The sequence below is a fragment of the Ambystoma mexicanum genome, chromosome 1q, assembly GCF_040938575.1.
Source record: "Ambystoma mexicanum isolate Mex_15411 chromosome 1q, UKY_AmexF1_1, whole genome shotgun sequence".
NCBI classification, from domain to species: Eukaryota; Metazoa; Chordata; class Amphibia; order Caudata; family Ambystomatidae; genus Ambystoma; species Ambystoma mexicanum.
The window spans coordinates 1538776673-1538801837 of NC_090922.1; the positions used below are offsets into that span (position 1 = coordinate 1538776673).

A 25165-nucleotide genomic window follows, 5' to 3' on the forward strand; every position below is an offset into this window, starting at 1 on the left:
CCCCTCTCCATTGCCTTTGTAGATGACCTTTGTAATGCGCATGCCCTGTCTTTTACTTGAATATGTGTATGTACATTGTACGCATGCTCTGCTAAATGTGGTTTTCTGTTGCACATGCGCTCTGCAGCACCTGCTTCCCGCCATGCTCAAGGGAGTCCTCTTGCTCTACGCATGCTCGCTCTACTAGCGCCAATGTACGCATGCACGCTTGATCGATCTGTACATTAAGTTTGCGCTAATTCTGCGCATGCTCTTTATAGTATCTCCAGTCTCAGCATAATCGAGAGAAAAGTCTCTCTGCGATGCGCATGCTTGCTCCAGTATCCTTCATTATACGCATGCCCGTGGGATCCCTCTTACTATAGTAGGCATGCGCGCCGTAGTAGATACAATCTACGCATGCTCAGGTGACCGCGTCACCGCGTTTGCGCATGCTCGGCTGATCAGTATAGTTGTCTTGCGCATGCTCTTTGCTTTGTTATTAAAGCACTGTCCAGACTCCGCCATCTTGAGTCACCCGGCGAGGATCCGAGCGGTGGGTGTGTTCGTAGGGACCCCCAGCCCCCCTCTTTCGCTCCCACAGGTTGTGATCTGGGGTGAAAACGCCACACCAGCGAGGAAGCAGTGATTATGAGTGGCGGGCGTCCAGTCTACACCCCTGGGGTGAGAAGAGTCTATAGGAGGCATATTGCCTTGCCTCTGCTTTCCCTTCTCAGGCCTTTCTCCTGTCTGTGCTATGGGGGGAAGGGGTAGTCTACACCCCTGGGGTGAGAAGAGTCTATAGGAGGCATCTCGCCTTGTCTCTGCCTTCCCTTCTCATGCCTTTCTCCTGTCTGTGCTATGAGGGGGTAGTCTATACCCCTGTGGTGAGAAGAGTCTATAGTAGGCATCTTGCCTTGTCTCTGCTTTCCCTTCTCAGGCCTTTCTCCTGTCTGTGCTATGGTGGGGGGAGGGGGGTAGTCTACACCCCTGTGGTGAGAAGAATCTATAGGAGGCCTCTCGCCTTGCCACTGCTTTCCCTTCTCAAGCCTTTCTCCTGTCTCTACTATGGTGGGGGGAGGGGGGGTAGTCTACACCCCTGTGGTGAGAAGAATCTATAGGAGGCCTCTCGCCTTGCCACTGCTTTCCCTTCTCAAGCCTTTCTCCTGTCTGTGCTGGGGGGAGTGGGGGTAGTCTACACCCCTGGGGTGAGAAGAGTCTATAGGAGGCATCTTGGCTTGCCTCTGCTTTCCCTTCTGAAGCCTTTCTCCTGTCTGTACTATGGTGGGGGGAGGGGGTAGTCTACACCCCTGGGGTGAGAAGAGTCTATAGGAGGCATCTCGCCTTGCCTCTGCTTTCCCTTCTCAAGCCTTTCTCCTGTCTGTGCTATGGGGGGGGTAGTCTACACCCCTGTGGTGAGAAGAATCTATAGGAGGCATCTTGCCTTGCCACTGCTTTCCCTTCTCAAGCCTTTCTCCTGTCTGTGCTATGGGCAGGGTAGGGGGGTTAGAGGGGGAGATATACTGGGAGGAAGTGGGGGGGGGTCTACTGGGAGGAAGGGGGTGTGGTCTACTGCGAGGAAGGAGGTGATATACTGGGAGGATGGGGTGATATACTGAGAGAAAGGAGGTGGTCTACTGGGAGGAAGGAAGCACATAGCTATGCTTTAAACTACTACTTACAAAGAAGATACCAGTCAGGCCATATTTTCGTCATGATATGAACAAGATTCATTTTCATCAACATAACATCGCTCAACATAGGAGGAAGGGGAGTGATATACTGGGAGGAAGGGGAGTTATATACTGGGAGGTGGGGGTTATATGCTGCGGGAAGGGGGTGATATAGGCAGATCACTCTTTGGCTATTTCGATTATATATGTAAATGTTTGCAGTATTTACTTGAAATCATTCTTATTGTAGATGAATGAATCATAAGATCATGTTTGCTTTCTCCAGACTTGAACACTCTCTTTATGTGACCTCGTGTTCATCAATAAGTAAGAAGCACAGACTACTAAAGGTAAGTAACTACTGTCTCTCTGCGCACATTGTGCTTTGCTTATGAGGCAGATTGCCCCCTGCCTGCCGGTGGGCCCCCCCTTACCTCTTCCATTTCTCTACTCTTTTTCCTCCCCTCATACCAAGTGCTGAACCCAAAGTAACCCAGGAGAATGTTTATTAAGTGACCCCATGTTGCACTGAAGAGAGAAGCATAACAAGCAATCCCAACCCTCAACAGAGAGTTTCAATGGGGGCAAAAGTGTGAATTTCAATGCACATTATCTCAAAAAAATTGATTAAAAAGTCCTGTTTTAAACATTTTATTTTAGAGCTGATGCAGACCAATGTGCCTTTGCATCCAAGCCAAAGGCATAGAGATATCCAATAATCTCTGTTTCCCCACCACCTTTGTCCCTTTCATAACTCCTAGCGATCAAAACCAGCTCTGTTGAAGTCTCTCCCTCCCCCCCCATCCATGCTGAACAAAAGAATTAATAGATGTATTTTCAAGGGCAACATCAGGATTCTGCAATGATAGCATTTGTGTCCCCAGCATAAGCTCAAAGCCTGATCTAATAATAGCAGACACAAGGCTGGTTTACTACCTTTATTTTAGATGTAGGACACAGAGCAGGTGAATCTACCCCAGGATAGGCACAGGGCCCCTTCTCAGCACTGAGTATGTCTGTTTACCAGCTCTGTACTCCAGTCTTGCTGGTGAAGATGCAGCTCAGGTATCTTCAGTTACTCTGCGAAGTTCTGAGCAGTGGTTGTGTTCCTGAAGCTTCTTGCCCTCTCTCTTGCTCATTTACAGCTCAAATGCTGTATGGGGAAAATGCAGCACAAATGAAGTAGTGAAGTAGTCGTTCTTGTAGGGAAAAAGGAGATTTTTTAGGCGAAATGTTGACTTGTCTCTGCTTTTCCTATGCAACCCTTCCATTAAGCATTTATCCTGTGTATGTGATGGAGGGCGGCTCATGATGGTGGGGGATGATATACGCAGATCTTTCTTTGGACATTTTAATTATATATTTTCTCCATCATATAAATGCTTGTAGTATGTAGGTGAATTAATCATATGAAAATGTTTGCCTTCCACAGGGTTACATACGTTATTGGTGTGTCGCCGTGTTTAGCAAAAGTAACAATCACAGACCATAAAAGGTAAATAACTGATGTGATATATGTATGTCTCTCTGCACACATTGCTCTTTGTTTATTAGGCATCTTGTCTCCTGCCCTGCCTGCCTGTGCCCTCCCTGTTGCCTCTTCCATTTCTCTAATCTTCTTCCTCCCCTCGTGCCATGTGCTGGACTAAGAACCATAAGTAGCCCTGGAAAAGGTTCTCAAAGTGCCCCCATGTCACAACGAATATAGAAGCATAAGAAGCAATCCCAGCCCCTTAACGAGACTTTAAATGTGGGTAAAAATGTGTATTTCAAAGCTCATTATCCATATACATTGATTAAAATGTAATTTTGAGAAAAAACATTTTTTAGGGGTTGGTACAGACAAATTTGCCTTACCATCCAGGCCAAATATAGCTATCCCAGAATCTCTGCCCCCCTTCGCCTCTGACACAACCCATAGCTTGACAAACTGATCTGGTTGCAATTTAAAAAAAACAGCTTTCTCTGTGTCCCCCTCATCTATGCTGGACACAGAATAATGAACAGATGACTTTTCAAGCATTCCACCATGAGAGTATTTGTGTTCTAGCATAGGTTCAGGATCCGCTCTATTGGTGGGTACGCAGCAGATGCACGGGCTGTAGTATAGATGTAGGACTCGGAGCAGGTACATCTACCCCAGCAGAGACACAGAACTCAGATTAGTAGCCTAATGAAATGTGTAAGTGCCCAAGCATGGGTACAGTATCCAGAGAGGAATCCACATGCAAGATCCAAATGCCATAACATAAATACAGGATATGGCAGCAACATGGAAGCTAAACATACCATAGCATAAGCAAAGGATATGGATTAGCAATTATCAAAAAGGTTGACTTTCCTGATAATAGATTGATTGAAAACCATGCCCTCTTATAAGTGAAATCAATCAGCTCTGTTTTGGTAATCAATATAATTAAACCACCTACAATCAATATACACATTAGAGGGCCGTGGTTTTCGGAGTGGTGTTGCCACAAGTGAGCCAAGGCATTGTGGTATGCAACATGTGTGCTATTATATATGTAGCAACACTATTGCCAGTTTAACAATGCGTGATCATTTTTGAAGAGCATAGCCTGACAACTAAATCATTCTTTGGGACTGCATGTCCCTGGGCACTTCATTCCAACCCTATGTGCTCTCTGCTTAAAGAATAAGGTTGGTGTGGAGCTCTGCTGAGGGTAAGGGGAGTTATCAGGCTGGGGTGGAGGGTAGGACACACGCCTTACAGCTGGCTTTGGGCAAAACGTGCTGAGCTTTTGTTTTCAATAGTAGGTAAACTACTGCATGTGAGGAGATCCTCACACAGTGCACACACTCTGCTCTACTGCTGATTCCGGTGCAACCACAGATCTCAGACCCAGCGGCATTCCTGCATCTACGTGATCTAGTTTCTTACTGTATTAAGCAGTGGGCCTGTAATGGAAAATCCAAAGCAGACCCTTCTCTTGGCAATAGAAAGTAAATCCCTTTCTATAATCTGAAGTTCCAAAGCAGGAGGTTCAAGTAGACATGATTTTATCTTCGCAAAGTCTTACTCGGCCTCTGGAGTCTGTTTTAAGGGTAAATTATTTAAGCGGTTTGACTATTTCACCATAATCTACAATCCATTTTCGCTAGTAAGCAACTATCCCCAAAAATGCTTACATTTTATTTTTCTTATGATGGTACTTATTGGATGAAGACCTACGTTTAGAAAGCGACAGAGCATTTTATAATCATAGGTGAAAGAACATGGCGAGGGAAGCAGAATAACAAGTGTGCAGTGGGAACACAAGAGGAGGGGAAAGAAGAACGTAGTGAGGGAAGCAGAAAATCAAGTGTACAGTGCGAACACTAGAGGAGCGAAAAGAGGGCAGTTCCTCAGCAAAGTATCTACAAGCAACCATGGGGGGATACAGTGGGGCGCAGATTACCCAGTCTCAGGTAGAGTGAGGAGTGGAGAATGTGTGGCCCTACGAGTGTCGGGAAGGAGGCGTTTCTTTCAGAGAAGGTGACAGTCTGATATTTAGGGAATTTATAAACGCCCTATTTTCAGGAGGCAATATCTAGCGATAAAATTTCTTAATATAATTTCCTGTATAATGAACTCTCTATGGACACGATTGTAACTTCTGTTTGGATGCTGTATGTCCCCCCTCAGCCAGGGAAGTCATTGGTACCTTTGTGTCTTGCTTACAGGCTACCTATGATGGTAACACCATCAACAAGTCATCGACGTACTGGATTAACAGTGGCATGCCAGGTAATATTCTCATCTAAATGCTTCTTTAGCTGTTGTGAGAAGAGTGTGGGGGCCTCTGTATATCCTTTGGCTAATCTTGCCCAGGTGTGTTGGGCTCCTGTAAGCCAAAATGCAAAGCAATATTCACTATCTTTATGAATGGGGACAGAGAAGAATGCTGAACAAAGATCCAGTGGGTGGCATCTGGGGGAGGGGAATGCATGGAAGAATAGTGGCAGGGTTTGGCACCACTGGGAATTAAGGGCTCAATACTGCATTGACAGCCTTCAAACCTTGAACAAAACCGTAGGTGAACCTCCTCAGCTTTTTCATATGGAGTATTGGGATATTACACGGGTCACTAGTAGGGGCACTGAGGAATATGGGGAAGTCTCGTGAATGGGTCGACTTTAATCCTAAGAGGTTCAGCTGTCTGAATTTCCCTCACCTCATTATCATTTGTGAAACTAAAGGAAACGGATATAGGCCCTCATTACAACTCGGGCATTAAGGGTTAACGGTGGCGTTAACCCTTAACGCCTGATTCTGATTTTAACGCCTGCTTTTAGCAGGCGTTAAAATCCATGGCGCTAACCCGCCATGGTGCTAATTACGCTGCCGTAATTTACGGCGGCGTAATTAGCGCCTTCCCCACTCCCATTATTCCCTATGGGGCAAAAATGGGAAGGGAAAATGGGAAATGGGGATTTACCGCCCCACTCACCTTGGAATGGGGCGGTAAATCCGCCATCCACCATGGTGTAAACATAGTTTACACCATGGTGGTAAAGTTGGTGCACTTAGCACCAAGGTTGTAATGACCTCCATAGTGTCAATAAGTGCTTCAAGTCATCCAAGCCGCCCTCTACCTTTCTTACTAAGTTACCCCCATGTCTACCTGGAGAGTAGCAAGAACTGCTTTGGTATTTACAGATGGCACTCTCAGGAACACTCCATCGGGAGTACAATATATAGCACATCTACGTTTACATAACAGATCCCGACCTAACACATTTACTGGTGCCACCCTGCTTAAGAGAAAAGCCTGCCTATCAGTTATGCATCCAAAAGTGATTCTGGCGGGTTCTGTGGCTGGGTGTATGATACCAGTGGTGTGGTCTATAGGAACACTTGTTCTAAAGTCCTCTTTGCTTACAATAGTTACAAACGAAGAGGCCTGGTGGGGGATCACATGCTCCCTGTAGATATGGCCTGCTCCCTGGACTACTGGCCCCACTGTCTCAGCTATGATAGTGGCCCTCCATGCCTCTGCTGATCTGGTGGGCCCCACTGTTTCTGCTGAATTGCTTGTCTGGGGGGTAACCACCCATCAGCCTCCCTTGTATAGCCTCTCCCATGGTTGGCCCTTCTCTGCTCCTGTTCAGAGGCTTGCCTCCCTTCTATGCCAGTGCCTGCACATTCTGCCTGTGTCCATGCATCCATTCCTTTAAGCTCTGCATCTGTATAGTCATCAGTTTATTCTCAAACCCTTCTTTCTTCTATTCCTGACACAAACCACAATGATTCACAACTGCCACTAACTCTGCTGATAATGGTTTCTTCTTAAACCAATGCACACATTTTTAAGTTGCATCTGAACTTTAGGTAACAAAACAATTAGCTACATCTTCTTGCGCTGTCTCATATGGTTTGGTGATACTAGAATGCTGGGCAAATACCACTTCCATCCTATCCAAATAGTTGGCCATGGATACTTCTTATATTGTTTACAATTTTCTATATAAGACTCAACTATTTTCTGTGGACATATCCCTTGGATCGCAGTAATTCTCTAGCCTGAGCCAATGGGTCCCCTGTCCCCAGATCCTGAGTAGGTCACATGGTGCATTCTTCAAGCCTCTGCCAATCTTCAGGTGGCATAATTATCTTCATGAGCTGGTGTAAACTTGCTAAGAGTGGTTCTGTTCGAGTAGATTTCTTGCTTGTGTATAATCTCCACTCGCTGTGAGTCCCCCAGCACTTTTTCATGGAAACCTGGATTTCTTATCGTAATTCTCCTGAGTGGGCGGTTATCTTTTTCCCCACTTTTACTCTGGTGTGGGGATCCTTTTTGACCTCTTTTTGGGATAGCTACTTGGAGTTATGCTTTCCTCCAAGTTTATGGCATCTACCTTTTCCTGAAGCAGCGCACGGCACCTTCTGTGTAGTGTTCACAACAGCTCCCAGAGCTTCTCCATCACATCTTTTCTTTCCCTGATTATCTCTTGCAGTTACCAGGGCAGAGGTATTGTTAGGCAAGATTTGATGCATGAACCCTGTGGGAGACTACACCAGTCTTGTCCTCTTGGTATTAGGTACCCCACATTTTTTGGTATAGGCCTGTACTAGGGTGGCTGAGCATCCAGGCTTATCTCAAGAGGGGTAAATGTGAGCTGTAGAGTTGTGGCATCCACAAATAAAAGTATCCAAATAACACTTACACTCAAGGATTTCTAGTAAAATAATTATTTATTTAACGGTCAGTTTTAAGTAAGCATTCTTTCAAAAGGGCAACGTGCAACAATAAAATACACTTCTAAATACTTTCTCAGAATCAACTCAAGCAAGCTTACTACACCCTAAGGTGACTGCTAACTAGGACAGTATTGGCATTGATATATCACTTTTGCACTTAGTAATTCCTGAGACTCGGCAAAAAGAATGGTTTGAGAAAGGAGAAAGGTTAATAGGTTCTCAGAGCATGTGAGCACATCATAATCTCCTAATGAAGTCTATATAAAAACCTTTCCCCGCGAATATTAGTTCACAACCAAGTTATCACCTATGAGGGACAGTTAGAACCAAAGTCACTGGAATGGAAGAGTCTGCAGAGAGCTATGACAGCCAAAGTCTATGGAGTAGAGGTACTTCTTAGATAGCAAATAGTCTTGCACAAGTTAGAGAGTTTGTTTGCAGAAAATCGCTGTTGGGCCACAAGCTGTTACACTTGTGAAAGTTAGAGATGGAATCAACTCTAGAAGTGTAGCCACTGTAAGTCCCAACTGAGAAAAGCAAACTACAGACTGAGTTAAGTACCCCTTAGTCAGAACAGTACCTTCGGTTAGAAGAAGAGGATCCAGCTGGCTTCTATCCTGGTTGCAGTGTTGCAGATCCTGTGTTCCTGGGCCTCATTTGTGAGGACAAGAGGGAGGATGTCTGGATGACGCCTGTGGCAGCAATTCAGAAGTTGGCGGCAGTTATGGGCTCTTTTCAGATCAGCTGCATTTTGCGTTTTCAGATACCGGCAAAGAGCACCACCGCAGTGTCATGATGCCTACCCCCGGAGCACCAGGCCAGGCCCAGCACCCCCGGAAGCAGGCATCATGCCCTCGGGTAAAAGCCCAGCGGCCCATTATAGGGGCTCTTTGGACTCAGTCCTGGCGCCTTTGGCGCCAGGCTCATACAGGGAGGTGTTTTGTGCACTTACCTGATGCAGACCATGCTGCACGCTTCAGGCCTCCCTGAGACCTGAAAGGGACTATTTTTGCATAGGGACTATTTTTCCATAGGGACTATTTTTTTCACTCGGGCGTGGCCAGGGAAGGATACATACCTAGTTGGGGAAGGATACATACCTGGGACTTCTTTGGGGGCTATTTAAGCCACGCCCAGACAGCAGCTCATGATTCGCGTTGTTCTGCTTCCTGCAGCTTAAGGGGGGAGCTAGCACACTATTCTGCAGACTGTTAATCCCCTTTCTCATCTGCAGAAGGATATTCCTACGGGCCAGGCAAGCACGATTTGGAGGTCCTGTCCAATCGGTGTTCCGGGTCCTGCGCATCACGCTAGAAGAGGCCACAGCAATCCAGACTAGACCAGCGCCCCCGTGGGAACCAGGTGAGCGTTACAGAACGTGAAGCCTTCCTACAAATTCCCACCCAGGCGCTATGGAAACTTCCGAAACTGACCAGTTGGCCCAATTACTGGGGGAATTACGGGCCGAAGTACACGCCGCTCGTCAAGAGACTAGTGCCCTCAGGAGGGAAGTGATTGTAATAAAGGATAGAGCTGATGACCTGGCTAGACAGCTTTTGCAAGGTCAAGCTGGTCAAACTCCTTTACCCAGTTCCGGGGGGAACCCCGCTCCTGTGGATTCCAGTAACCCGGTGCAGATTAATCTACCTGGAAACATGTCGCTGGCCCCACCTGAACGCTTTGCTGGGGACCCCAAACGATTCGCCGTATTCATGAATCAGTGTCGTTTGCACTTCCTATGCAGACCTGGGGCCTTCCCTAATGATCAGACCAAGGTAGCCTTTGTGTTGTCATATCTCAGCGGCTGTGCTGCCGATTGGTCAGTCCCACTGGTAACTCAAGATGACCCGATTCTTCGTGATTTTCTAGGATTTCAAACAAGCATGGAAAGGTTATTTGCTCGACACTCCCAGGGACAGGCTCTGGATGACAAACTTCTATCTCTGCGACAGGGCAATCAAGACCTTCTATCCTACATTGCAACCTTCAATAGACTAATTGTGGAAACTGGTTGACCAGAGGATAAAAGAATTACGTTATTCTATCGAGGTCTACGCGGAGAACTTAAAGATGTCCTGGCACAAGTTGTAAATCCGCCCCAAGAATGCACTGAATATATAGAGTTAGTGGTCCAATTGGATCACAGGCTGCAAAACAGAAAAGCAGATCGGTCCAAGTTTGAAACCCGGGTGTTGGCCAAGACCCACGCTAACCCCAAGGGGGCTGATGGCTCGGAGCCTATGCAAATCGGAGGAGTTAAAGGACCCCTAACTCAAAAAGAACGGGAAAGAAGACGACAGATGCAATTATGCCTTTATTGTGGGTCCTCTGGACACTTTCTACGAGATTGCCCGGTTAAGCCGCCCAAGAAGGTGGTAGGAGCCGCTGATAAAATCCATGGAAACTCTGTATCGGGAAACGACCACGCCCGGCAAGCGTAGGGGTCCGCTTGCCGAGCTTGAAAACTAACTCTCAGACCTTGCATTTCATTGTGCCAATGGTCCTCGTAGATCCGGAACAGCCTAAATGGTTGCATGCTATAAAGGCATACATCGATAGTGGGGCTATAGGAAACTATGTGGATCGAGAATTGGTCTCTAGGATAAACCTCCCTCTGCGTCCTAAAACCAACAAAGATGTCATCACCACAGTAGATGGAACCGAAATTGCCTCTGGACCGGTAACACATTCCACAGCTGAGGTGACACTTGTAGGTCCGGATGGCCATCGGGAGGCAGTTGTGTTTGATGTAATCAAGGCTCCACAGTTTCAGCTTATTCTCGGAATCCCTTGGTTAGAGACACATAATCCTCGAATTGATTGGCGAGCGAAGAGAATAACCTTCCCGGATTGTGCACAAACCTGCGCTACCCAGAAAATCCAAAGATTAATCTAGCATCAGTAACCTCTGTCCCCGTGCAACTACCTCCAGAGTACCAAGACTTTCAGGACATCTTCCAAAAGGAACAGGCCAACACGTTACCTCCCCACAGATCGTACGATTGCCAAATCGATCTGGTGCCCGGTGCACAACCCCCTTGTAGCAGGATTTACGCCCTTACTGAACCAGAGAATCTGCATTTGAGACAATATTTAGATCAATACCTCGCCAATGGTTTCATTCGCCCGTCAAAGTCCCCGGCATCCTCAGCTTTGTTCTTCGTGCCTAAAAAAGAAGGTGACCTTAGAACTTGTATCGATTACCGCGCATTGAACCAGATAACTGTTAAAAATTGTTACCCTCTGCCTCTAATCCCTGAACTCCTTGACCAGGTGAAGGGCGCTTGCGTATATACCAAGTTAGATCTCCGGGGGGCTTATCATCAGGTACGAGTAAAAGAAGGCGACGAATGGAAAACGGCCTTCCGTACAAAATATGGACTATTCGAATACCAGGTGATGCCTTTCGGGTTGTGCAACGCACCTGCAGCCTTCCAATTCTTCATGAAAGATGTCCTTCGGGATCTCATCGATGTCTGTGTTGTCGTGTATATCGATGACATTCTTGTGTACTCCTCTTCGGAATCTGATCACAGAAAGCATGTCAGGGCCGTCCTAGAGAAACTGCGCCAGCACAAACTGTTTGCCAAGCTGGAAAAATGTGTTTTCCATACCACCGAGGTTGAGTTTCTCGGATTCATCCTGACACCTAAAGGAGTCCGAATGGATTCACGGAAAGTGGATGCCATCCTCAAATGGCCATCACCTAGTTCGGTGAAAGGTGTCCAAAGCATGCTTGGTTTTTCCAACTTTTATCGCAGGTTTATCCCGGAGTTTTCACGTGTGGTGCAACCCATCACTGCACTCTTGCGAAAAAATAAACATTTTGAATGGACCGAGGAAGCCGAACAGGCCTTTCAGGAGTTGAAAGCTAAGTTCACATCCGCACCTATTTTGAAGCACCCGCGTCCCGATCTCCCATATATAGTCGAAACCGACGCGTCCAGCTTAGCCATGGGAGCTGTCCTGTCTCAGAGAGACCCTGAAACCAACCAACTGCAACCCGTAGCATTTTGGTCCAGAAAGTTCTTGCCGCCGGAGATAAATTATGCGATCACCGATAAGGAACTTTTAGCCATTAAGTCCGCCTTTAAGGCTTGGCGGCATTATCTCCTCGGCGCCCGGCATACCATCACTGTGATCACTGATCACCGAAATTTACAATATTTAAAAACTGCCAAGGCTCAATCGTCTCGACAGCTCCGATGGGCTTTGTTCTTTGCTGAGTTCGATTTTGTAATCACCTACCGCCCCGGCTATAAGAATGGTAAGGCGGACGCTCTATCCCGAATTGGAATGGAAGAAATAGACACAAACTCAGAACCTGTGCCGATAATTCCCGAACAAAGAATTTTGGGGATAACCACTTTAGAAACCCTTGAAGACATTCAAGCACGAGTGAAACAATCCCTGGACTCTTCAGCCTTGCAGGATTGGATCAAAAGGTGGTCTAACTTTTCAGTCAAGGATGGCTTACCTTACTTCCAAGGACGCTTATTTTTGCCAGAAAAGGAATTGCAAGAACTGGTTATTTCCCGTCATCATGATACCCTGATGGAAGGACATCCTGGCATTGCCAAAACAGAGGAAAAGGTTAAACGACAATTCTGGTGGCCTTCCTGGCGAAAGGATATTAAATCTTTCGTGATGTCCTGTGGAGTTTGTGCCCAAAACAAAGGTCAAAAGACAAGACCCGCCGGTCTTCTTCAGCCCTTAGACATTCCACCAGCACCTTGGCACACCCTGTCACTAGATTTTATCACGGACCTGCCCTCTTGTAATGGTTACAATACTTTTCTGGTCGTGGTGGATTTATTTTCCAAAATGGCCCACTTTATTCCGTTGAAAGGATTACCTTCAGCCTTTGTTCTTGCCAAGGAATTCCTCGAAAATATCATCCGTTTGCATGGATTCCCATCCATACTAGTCTCCGATCGGGGAAGCCAGTTTATTTCTCATTTTTGGAAAAAGTGTTGTCAACTGGCACAAATCGACGTAAGACTCTCGACCAGCCACCACCCACAGACCGATGGTCAGACGGAGAGAACGAACCAGACCCTTGAACAATATCTACGATGTATGTTGCACCAATCGGAGGGTAATTGGAAGGACATTTTATGGGTGGCTGAATATGCATACAATAACTCTATACACTCTGGAACTGGTCAGAGCCCCTTTTATACCCTATATGGACATCACCCTCGTACTTCAGACTTGGACTCACCTCTGAGCCTTGAAATGCCCGCAGTGGACCATTTGTATTCTACCATTACTCAAGCCTTCAAGGATGCAACTACACATTTGCAACATGCGAAAAGGAAATACAAAAAGAATGCGGATCTGCATCGAAAAGAGGCGCCTCCATACCAAATAGGGGACCAAGTATGGTTGGCTACCAAACACCTATCACTCAAGGGGCCTCGAACTTTTAATCCAAGGTATTTAGGCCCTTACTCGATCAAAGCTATAATCAACCCAGTGGCAATCAAGCTCGATCTACCAGCTAACATGCGGATTCACCCCGTTTTTCATGTGTCACTTTTGAAACCAGTGCACCCAGGAACCAGATTAACAAAGCCACCAGAATAGATGGGGAGCCTGAATTCGAGGTGAAGAACATTTTGGATTCTAAGATCTCAAAATCAAAACTTTTCTATCTAATTGATTGGAAAGGGTACGGGCCTCAGGAAAGGTCTTGGGAACCCAGTGATCACGTACATGCACCTCGGCTGGTAAAAAGGTTCCATCGGAATTTCCCAAACAAACTGAAACCTCCAGAAGGAACGACCTTGGGAGGGAGTGCTGTCATGATGCCTACCCCCGGAGCACCAGGCCAGGCCCAGCAACCCCGGAAGCAGGCATCATGCCCTCGGGTAAATGCCCAGCGGCCCCTTATAGGGGCTCTTTGGACTCAGTCCTTGCGCCTTTGGCGCCAGGCTCATGTTGGACATCAGTGTGCACTGACCTGATGCAGACCATGCTGGACGCTTCAGGCCTCCCTGAGACCTGAAAGGGACTATTTTTTCATAGGGACTATTTTTTTCACTCGGGCGTGGCCAGGGAAGGATACATACCTAGTTGGGGAAGGATACATACCTGGGACTTCTTTGGAGGCTATTTAAGCCATGCCCAGACATTCGCGTTGTTCTGCTTCCTGCAGCTTAACGCTCACCGTGTCTGCTCCTGCTCCTGGACTCCAGCCACGCCCGCCTCGAACCTGGAAGACCTGCAAGGAAGGTAGAGAAGAGAAAGGTGAAAACCAAGGACTATTTCAAACTTCTTAACTGCATCCGGAATCTTCTCGCCAGCATCCCTGAAGAAAGACTTCCATTTAAAAGCATCGCGTTGCTCGCTGCAGTGCCACGCTTCACTCACCTGTCCTCGAGACATCTCCCGGCTCCATCGCGGCTGTCAGCATCGGACGCCACATCTCTGCACCTAGGGGAGAGAGGAAGAAACAAAAGGTGAGCAGAAGGAACACAGAAGGAAAGCCTGATTAACAGCCATAATACTTACCGGCTTTTCTTCCACATTTCGGGTCGGCGCCGCCCCGTTGACAGGTACCGTACCCCGGCCCCTATGGGGAAAGGACAAGAGACATTTCTGGGGAATGATGAGGACATTTAGAGGGATCGACCTCATCACTACTCACCTCGGCAGTTTAACCCCTCGATGCATCGCCTTCATTCTGCACCTGAAATAAAGGACAGATCACAGGTTAGAAAGACAACATAAAGGGGACCTCACTTGAACTTTGAACTTTCATACTTACGGCGCATCGCTCAGGAAAGTCAAGTGGATTTTGCCAGCGCCATTCTGAAAACCAGTGAAGTAACTGGACGAACGCGCGCCCCTGCACCAGAAGCAGGAAGGAGAGTTCATCCTCCCAAACCATAAGGTGAGCTTAAACCGGGGTTTGGAGGAAGTTAGAGAGGAACGAAGGGGGAAAGGGGGGAGCTAGCACACTATTCTGCAGACTGTTAATCCCCTTTCTCATCTGCAGAAGGATATTCCTACGGGCCAGGCAAGCACGATTTGGAGGTCCTGTCCAATCGGTGTTCCGGGTCCTGCGCATCACGCTAGAAGAGGCCACAGCAATCCAGACTAGACCAGCGCCCCCGCGGGAACCAGGTGAGCGTTACACGCAGGTCTTAGACACTTGTTGGGCTCCCTTGTTTCTGGAGTCCAGCACTTTGGTGAGGTGACTCGAGCTTGGCACGTCCGGCTTCAGGAGGGTCCTCAGGATCTTCCAGGAGTTTTTGTCTGACTTAAAGACGTTGCACTCGACCACAGATTTCTCAACCCCTGGCAATCCGTTCCAGCAGCAGCAAAGAGGTACAGCCAGTTGGGGGAGGTCTTCCAGCAAAGTTCCTCTTGGGGTTAGTTGGTCCCACCAACTACTGTGGAAGATATCATCCTTTCCGGAGTTTTTCTTGTCGATTAGGAAAAGGAGCTTCAGCACAGCAGCAGGGCTTCACCGGGCAGTTCAACGGCCCAGGAGGATGCAGCAAGCTTCTCTTCACGATTCCTTTGTTGGATGTTTCGCCAAGTGGTCGACTGTCTTCAGTACAGGAAGCCTTCCCTTTTATGCCGGTTTCTTCCATTCATGCACAGTTTAGCTGTCACTCACACAGTACATTCAGGTTGCTTTGGAGACTAAGGACAGGGGCGTTCGGGCACCTCCCTCACTTCCTGCCCTGCCAGACACACTGGAGCCAAAGGTGGGTTTCAGAACTGAAGGAAGGAATTCCCGAATGGGCCCAATGGGGAATGGGCAATAACCCTTCCGCCAAACCCGTGATCCGGCGCTAATAGCGCCAGGGGGGTTTGGCGGTAGGGCCATTAGCGCCGGCGCTAATAGCGCTGGCGTTACCGCCCAACTTGTGATGAAGCCCATTGAAACTTTATAGATCTAGCACACACTATCTTACAGTAGGGTGCTGGAGGGGTTACTTAGAAGCCCCTTTGTCTAACTTCTCATGTAAAAAACATTGTTAACCTATTATAATAATAATAATAAATAATTTAGCATTTATATAGCGCTACGAACCCTCGGGTATCTGAGCGCTGCTTATTATCACCCACGGTGTGTGGTGCTCATTTATCTAACCCAGAAGGATGAAAGGCTGAGTTTGGCCCGGCTGGGATTCGAACCTGCGTCAGCAGGCTCTGCACAGATGTCAAAGCGAGCGCTCTAGTCGCTGTGCTATCGGACTGGCCACCACACAATTAATGGCTGGCAGCAGTGGTTACTTTTTACTACTGTTGTGTCTTTACCGCGGGCTGTCTTCGCAGCTACAGTAAATCGCCCATGGGTGCCATTTTTGTCAAAATGGCACTGGTTTTCTTTTTTCACCATTTCTTGTTGTTTTGGTCCTTCTGGAGATTACATCTGTGCGCCAAACCAGTTTTGGTCCCTTTGTTTGTTTTGTCTGTCGGGCTTCGCGAATGAAACCTGCCTCTGGCTCCAGTATGTCTGGTGGGGGCAGGAAGTGAGGGAGGTGCCCGAAACATCCTGTGCTTAGTCTCCTAGGAGACAGGAATGCACTCCAAGGTGATTGTCCGGCTGGCTGTCTGGCAAGGACAGCCACCCTTCTGGGTGACTAACAGCTAGGCTGGAATGAATGGGAGAAATCTGCATAAAAGGTGAGGCTTTTTGGCTGGAAGGCAGAGTCGACAACGGAATTCGAAGAGCTTGAAGAGGATGCCTGTTGCAACTCCTGGACCGTTGGTTTGCCCGGTGAAGCCGTGCTGCTGTGCTGAAACTCCAAGTTCGCCTCGACAGAGAAGCCCTGCGAAGGCGACTTCTCCCCTTGAATTGGTGGGACCAATCAACTCCCTCGTAAGCCACCTTGACATCCTTCTCGGAGCTGGTTGAATTTCCATTGCAGTCCCTGCTGGAACAGAATAACCAGGGAGAGGAACACCAGTTTGTGTGCGTTGCTTTAAGTTGGCCAAGAGCTCCAGGAAGATCCTCCGGACTCTCAGGAAGCAGGACTGACCGAGCCTGAGCCCCATTAACAGAGTTCGGGACCCCAGATGCAAGGAACCCATCTCCACAGCCAGAAACTGCAGTGGTGCTGTTTGCGGTAGACGCAAGGAGCTGAAACACTGACGAACCACCGATTTGAAGTTTGACGGTTGCCATTGGTGACCGTCCCGTTGTAGTGCAGGAGTCCCCAGAAGTCCTCCCTCTTGTTCCTACGACCGAAGCCCAGGAACAGCAGGATCGGCAGAGTTGCACAGGAACTGAAGTGATCTGCTGCATGGATACTAATATCTACGCAAAAATAGCAATGCTGTACACGCCTTATGCTGTACTATGTGGATAGTCATGTTGGTTATATTGGGGTAGGGTCCTGTTAAACTGGGAGTTGACCCTTTCACCGTCCTCCACCTCCACTCCCTGGCCAATCACAGTGCTCTGAATTCATCTCGCCTCACTGTAAAGTTTGGAGGGGTGGGGGGTTGCCCCCTTCCAAACACTACCAACCTTTTGGTTAGTTTAGGCCTCGATTAGGGCCTCATCACGAGTTGGGTATTACCGCTGGGGCTATTAGCGTTACCGCCAAACACCCCGGCGCTATTAGCGCTGGATCACGGGTTTGGTGGAATGGTAATTTCCCATTCCCCATTGGGCCCATTCGGGAATTCCCCATTGGGCCCAATTGAGAATTCTCAGCGCTATTACCCCCGATGGTATTGGCGCTGAAAATCGGCAGTATTGCAGCAGGTTTGCCTCCAGCTCAGATCTGCCAAGCCTGTGATCTGGCGGACACTTAAATGTGGTGGTAACAGCGTTACCCCTGCATTTAAGGGTTCCCAGCAGATTTGTGATGACCCAGTAAGAGTTGGTCCTGTACATCAAGGGATCTGTTTTCTACAGTCCAACCCCCATGTGGAATTTGGCAAAACTCTCTAACAGGAATAACGTTGCCCTGCAAACAGTTCCTTCCTACTTGCGGAAGGTAGTTTCTGAGTTTCATTTTGGTCAGGACATTTCCCTGCTGGTTTTCCATCTTGGGACTCATTCTTCTTTGGGAGAAGATGCTTCACACAATCTGGACGGTTCAAAGTTCTACATAGAGGGCCTCATTACACGGATGGCGGTAGGGATTTATCGGTACCGGTAAAATACCAGTACCGGTAAATCCCTACCGGCTTACTACGAGGTCCCTTTGTGGGGATTTAACGGCTGCTTTTTGCAGGCGTTAAAATCCAACCCGCTAAGGGACCTCGGAGCTAATTACGGCACCGCAAAATTGCGGTGTCGTAATTAGCGCCTTCTCCATTCCCATAGAGCCCTATGGGGCAGAAATGGGAATGGGGAAGGGCATTGGCGGAAAGGGGATTTACCGCCCCTCCAACCTTGGAATGGGGCGGTAAATCCCCTTTCCGCCAAGGCGGTGCCGGTGTTTTACTGGCATGAGCCATGGCGCTAATAGCGCCATGGCTCACTGCCTACCGGGTAATGAGGCCCAGAGTGTATCAAAGCATTTAGAAAATCAGGCAAGTTGTTTGTGGCCTATGGTTGCCTTTCTCCAGGCAGTAAAGCAGCCGTTTTCTCTAATGCCAGGTGGCTTGTCTTTTGTAGAACAAAAATGTTGTATCGAGGCCTGGGGTTTCAGTTAACACACTGGGCCTCATTACGACCCAGGTGAAAACCATGGTGCTAATAGCACCATGGTCAATGCCGGTAACTTACCGACTCCGACATGGAGAAAGGGGGAATTACCACCCCATTACAAGGTTGGGGGGGTGGTAATTCCCCCTTCCTCCATGGCCCTTTCCCCATTCCCATTTTTGCCCCATAGGGCTCAATGGGAATGGGGAAAGCGCTAAGTACGGTACTGCAAATTGCGGTACAGTACTTAGCACCAAGGTCCCTTTGCGGGTCCCTACTTTAACGGCTGGTGTAGACCAGCCGTTAAGGTCGGGTCCCGCAAAGGGACCTCGTAATCAGGCGCTAATGGGTTAACGGCGCCACAGCCTTTTACGGCGCTGTTAACCCATTAGCGCCAGGGTCCTAATGAGGCCCACTGAATCAGGTGTGTAGTAACAAGTAGATTTATTGAAGACCAGGATAACCGGTATTGGATTCCAGTTCAGTAAGACATGTAAGTATATAGGAGCCAGAGAACTGGTCATCCAACACCCAGGATGGCTAGATTTCACTGCCCCAACTGACAGACTAGGAACACAGACATGGAACACTGAGACCAACAACCCACAGCATTACTTGCTCAGTCACACACCCATATTAATCTAATGTGTTCACCTTCACTTTATTGACTAATTATAGATACCTTTAAAAAAAAAAAAGACACTGAAGGCTGTAGCATGCATTTTGGCAATGTTACAACAGATTGTTTGCACAATATTTTTTGTAGAAAAATATTTGAATTTTTTTCAATCAATATTTAGTGCAATTCATTAATGTATCACATTCACAGGGTTAAGTGGATTTGCAATCTGTAGTGCTTTAAAAAAAAAAATACTAAACTCATTCCATAGCAGCAAGACTGTTAGGGACTGTTAGGGAGACTTCTCATTACAGTGCTAAATTCCTCCCTCCGTAGAGACCCCCAGCTCTTTTGCTGGACTTTAGGACTTTTCATTTTTTTATCCTGGAGACCTTTTTCCCTCTCTCATGTATTTTTCTTTGATTTTAACCCAGTGTTTCTTTTCGTTTGGGAGTCTGACAAACTCTGTAGGCATAATCTTTTTACATTGTGACACACAGCACCTTCAGTGCAGTGGCACAGGGAAGTCCTTTGGATTTCTCAAAGGTTGAAATACCTTCTCTTGGATAAACTGATGTTTCCAAGAGCAGTGAAGTGAAGTTGACTTTACTTACCTTTTGTTACTTTGACAACCCAGACCACACCATCTTATGTGGAGTGCTGGAGGGGTTACTTAGTAGCCCCTTTGTCTACTTTCTCATGTAACATTTTTATGTTACCCTCACTGCAGTTAATGGCTGGTGGCAGTGGTTTATTTTTCCTACCATTGTGCGTTTTTACCGCAGGCTGAATCCTCAGCTGCAGTATTGTACTCAAGGGTGCCCATTTTGTCAAAATGTCCCTGGTCGTCTTTTTTCACCATTTCATGTTGTAAAGGTCCTTCATGAGATTTACTCTGCGTGCCAAACCAGGTTTGGTCCCTTTGTTCATTTTGTCTCTGGATGGGTTCATTGCTGAAGCCCACCTCTGGCTCCAGCGTATCTGACGGGGCAGGTAGCGAGGGAGGTTCCCGAAACTCCCTGTGCTTAGTCTCCTTGGTTACAGGTATGCACCCACAGGTGATTGGCTGGCTGGCTGGCTGGCTGGCTGTCCTTGGAGGACTGCCACCCTACTGTGTGAGTGACAGCTAGGCTGCAAATGAATGAGAGAAACCCGCATAAAAGGTGAGGTCTTTTGCAAGGAAGGCAGAGTTGACCACTGGATGAAGGAACCGAAGAGGAACTTGGAAGAAACACTTGCTGCACCCTCCTGGACCGTTGGTTTGCCCGGTGAAACCCATCTGTATTGCTGAAGCTCTGAATTCTAATTGACCTGCAAGGTCGACTTCACCCCTTGGGTTGGTGGGACCAATCAACCCCAAGACGAACTTGCCTTGAACCCCTCTACCTGCTGGCTGTACTTCTTCGCGGATGCTGGAACCGAGTGCCAGGGGACAGAAACTGAGTGTATCATTATTAAGCCAGACCCGAGCTCCAGGAAGATCCTCTGGACTCCCTCGAAGCAGGACTTACCAGGCCTGAGGCACCTCAATGGAGTGCTGGACCCCAGAAGTGAAGGGAGCCCACAACGTGTCCAAGAACCGCGGTGGCGCTATTTGCGAATAACTTAAACCGTGAAGTGCTGCTGATCTGAAGTGTGCACATTGCTACCGTCAACCTTCGAACCGTAGTGCAGGTGTCCTCAGATGTCCTCCCTCTTGTCCCCATGACTGAGGCCCAGGAACAACAGAATCTGCAGGAACTACAACAGGAACAGAAGCCAGCTGGAACCTTTTTTACCGACTCAAGGTACTGTGAACTATGGTGCTTATCTCTAGTTGTGTGAAGCTCGCTTGTTCTGAGTTGGGACTTGCATTTGCTGCCTTTTGCAGAGTTGCTTGCAGCTTTGCCCATCACAAGCCTCCCAGCTTGTGGTACAACAATGATTTATTTTTCAACAAAAATAGCTAATCTTCAAGAAGTGCCCCTTCTACCCTAGACTTTGCTCAGTTGACATTGGCTGTCCTGGCTCCCTGAAGACTCTTCTTACCCTCTGACGTTGTGCACAACTGTGCCTACAAAAAGTCATACATACCTTACTTGTATAGCTGGGAAAGGGTTAACCTACTTTGCATTGGGGGATTGAAAAGTGCTTACCTGTTTGAGAAACGTGTTAACCTTTGTTTTCGTTCCCTAACCTTTGCCTTTTGCCACAAACCTCAGTAGGAAGTGTCTGTGTGCTATCCCAAAAGGGTATCTAATTATTTACTGAAACTGAGAGTGTGTATTTTTGAAGTATATTTAAGTGTTGCATATTTGCTCCCTCCAAAAGAAGGCTTATTTTAAAACTGACTGGTAAATTAATAAATAACTATTATATCAACCGCCTTCGAAGCACCGCTTTGCTGCTCACTATCTTATGTTGCTGTGAGGATTCCGATTTAACCTACTCCTTTTCTACGGTATTCACTGCTAACAGAGATTTTAAAAACACTTTGTGGATACTATGGACATTTTGCTTACAGTGCCCTGTTATAACAATGCTGTATTCTCTTGTTCAGGTCTTATTTGGATTGTTTTCAAGGTTGACTCCGGCCCTATTGGCATAAGTCTTTAAAAATCAGGACACGCGCGCACCAAAGCGAAGCATTAAAGCGAAGCATAGCTTCGCTGCAGCGTTGCGGTTAAGTGGTGCCGGTCCTTCGCCAACTAATTGGTATCTGGTATTTTTCGCTTTCATATTCCCTTTTGTTGTTGCTTTCTAGCCTAAGAGATTTGGCGTTCATAAGCTGCGCACAGACATGCCTCCTATGGGACCGGGGCAACGGTTAAGCAACAAACGTAAGCTCTCAGACAGTTCGATTCGCAAACGTGAAGCAATTCGCTCGTGCTCTACACAATTCTCTTGTATAGGTAGAGCAACGATTTCTGATAAGACCAAATTTCCAACGAATTCAGATAGCTATCTTTTTTGTCGTGAGAAGACTGCTCATCCTTTTGATGCTCTGAGCACAGGTCAAACATCTACTGTCAAGCTTCGTCCATTGCGTCCATCTGGACCTGTGTATGACTATCAAATAGGGAAGTACTCTACAGGACTTGTTCCTGAAGTATTATCCACAGTGGTTGCAAGAGAACCAAATGGCAAATGGCTGGTTAATGAAAAATCACCTGGGAATGTTTTGAATGTTGTTTTGCAGCAGCCGACCGCAATGATGCATAATTTTTCACTGTCTGATAGCATGCTTTTACAATGTGTGTCGACTACACCTGCTCTAGCCAATTCTAATGTAAAGGTTCATCATGTTTCACCTGATTTGGCTGTGATCGACCTTGAGTCAAACGATTCCTGCTTTTTGGAGTATGACAAGTCTGAAAAATTGTCCCGCTCTCCTGACTTGTTTTCTGATCTAAGCCAGGCTGAGTCGATGCTAGCTGCATCTTACATTGCTCCAACACTGCACAAACGCAGTACTGCTGCTTTGCCAGCTATAACTGATCCCTCAAATAAGTTCATAGAAATTACGCTGAATGCTTTGAATATGGCTCTTAATGCCTTAGTGAAATTATTTGAAGCCCTTGATGTCAAAATAGCTCATCAAGCTGTACAAATTGCTTTTATTTTGGCCTGGCAAGAGAATTATGAATCATCACTGGGTCGAAAAGCGGGAGCCACACCTATGTCACCCCTTCTGGTTCTGTGCGCAGTTCAACTTCACCTATGAAACCTAGCTCGCAGCTTGTTTCACTTCCGAAGTCCGATGTAACACAAGAACACAAGAAAGATGTCTCTTCTGTTCCATACATAGATAAAATTGTTATCGTTGATAACATGGCTCCTGGGTCAATAGAGGCTCCGCTGACTTTTCATAAGTCTATTTCCCCAGCTAGATGCGCATATCCCATTTTTACTAATGCTAACTGTAACTTACCTAATGCTAAATCTACCTCGAGTTCAAATGTTACTCATCGGGGAAAAAAATCTAAGAATCTTAAATCTACCAAGAGTGCGTCCAACTCAGCTACGAAACAGTTTTTTAAATCTATAAACTTAACCAAAAAAGGCTCAGTATTAACTACTAATGTGGTGACTAAAAAATACATCCTATTAGATCAAGCTCAAAACATAAAGGGCCTCATTACACGGACGGCGGTAAGGGTTAACGGTCACCGTTAATGGCAACGGTGACCGTTAACCCTTACCGCCGTACTACGAGGTCCCTTTGCGGGTTGGAGGATTTAACGCCTTCTTGCAGGCGTTAATATCCAACCCGCTAAGGGACCTCGGAGCTAATTACGGCACCGCAAAATTGCGGTGCCGTAATTAGCGCCTTCCCCATTTCCATAGAGCCCTATGGGGCAGAAATGGGAATGGGGAAGGGCAATGGCGGAAAGGGGATTTACCGCCCCTCCAACCTTGGAATGGGGCGGTAAATCCCCTTTCCGCCAAGGCGGTGCCGGTATTTTACCGGCATGGACCAAGGTGCTAATAGCACCTTGGTCCACCGCCTACCGTGTAATGAGGCCCAAAGTCTCTGATACTACTTCATTGCGTATTTCATCATATGCTCCTCTTGATGACTTAAATCTAGCGGCTAATATTCTGCAAGCTTCTCAAAATATAACACTGCACTCTGATACTGAGCACAGACAAAGGAAACATGGTTCACCTAAAAATGTAGGTACGACGACCCTCAAGTTTCCCAAAACACAATAACCTCACATTCTAACATTGAACATAGACACAAGTAGCCTATATCGGCCAATACGGCTGAGGAACTCAAAGCACGTGATCTCTGCCGACAGGAAATTCGGAAAGGTGTAGATGCATATATGGCTGGCCAAAAACCTCAAACAACTCTTAACGTCCCAGTGTTACCTAAGAGTAATGACCCAACGACACTCCCCTTATTACAAAATGTGTTGGATACTCCTAGTAAAGATTCCACTGTGCAGTTAACTGCTCAGGATATGTCTTCACAAATGCCATGTACAAATGCACCAATTACATGTCCCTTTAATTTAGAACTACACAAGACAGCAGCCTCCATTAAACAAATCTGCAAAGCTAATAATTATCCACCATCTTTAGTAGACCCTCAGTCTGCTCACCAATCCATGGAAGGATCTCCATTCTTATCCTTCGATGGTCAGAGGCAGGCACAGACTATGGTTACCGAATTCACACTCTTTTTTTGCAGTCCCTAATAAAGAGCAACGTAGAGACGAGCATGATCACGACTCCTATGCCAGTCGAAAAGCAGAATCCTAAAGACAGCAACAAAGTACAGTCGAGCACTGCATCCAAGATGCTCCCTTTCCCCAATATGATTTGAATCAACAGAGTATCATGGACATTTTTTCTGATATTCCCTCTCTAGAAGATAATGGGCCTCATTACACGGATGGCGGTAAGGATTTACTGGTACCGGTAAAATACCAGTACCGGTAAATCCTTACCGCCTTACTACGAGGTCCCTTTGCGGGTTGGGGGATTTAACGCCTGCTTTTTGCAGGCGTTAAAAACCAACCCGCAAAGGGACCCAGAGAGCTAATTACGGTACCGCAATTTGCGGTACCGTAATTAGCGCCTTCCTCATTCCCATTGAGCCCTATGGGGCAAAATGGGAATGGGGAAGGGCAATGGTGGAAGGGGGAATTACCGCCCCGCCAACCTTGGAATGGGGCGGTAATTCCCCTTTCCGCCAAGGCGGTGCCGGTATTTTACCGGCATGAACCATGGCGCTAATAGCGCCATGGTTCTCCGCCATCCGTGTAATGAGGCCCATTGAATCCATTGATATCGAACAAGTCAAGTTCATGAATGAAAAAGATCTGATTATAATGGCGGGCAGAAAGGCACCCGCAATCGCAATTCGTAGTTTGCCGGTCGAGGAACTATGCTACTGGCAAGCTTACCGGTACCGTAGTGCCCGGACCGGCAAACTTGTAATGAGGACATTGTAATGAATGACATTGTTAGGCAGAATCACATGCAGTACCCTTTGAGAACACTATACACAATTAAGACTACAAGTGTCAGTACAAAGTTTGGCAAGTGTGACAGCTCCTACAGAACTTATCTACTTC

At 47.1% G+C, this 25165-nt stretch overlaps 1 protein-coding gene across 1 annotated transcript in view; it reads left to right on the top strand.

The window, feature by feature from the left end:
• The first annotated feature begins 481 nt into the window (after nt 1–481).
• The window catches only part of LOC138551246 (zinc finger protein 268-like), an 84763-nt gene continuing 60079 nt past the window's right edge, over nt 482–25165 (top strand). Inside the window, exons 1-4 of the mRNA XM_069642470.1 lie at nt 482–663; nt 1939–2002; nt 3085–3147; nt 5337–5400. The gene's annotated coding sequence lies outside the window, so the exon portion shown is untranslated. The remainder of the gene's footprint in view (nt 664–1938; nt 2003–3084; nt 3148–5336; nt 5401–25165) is intronic.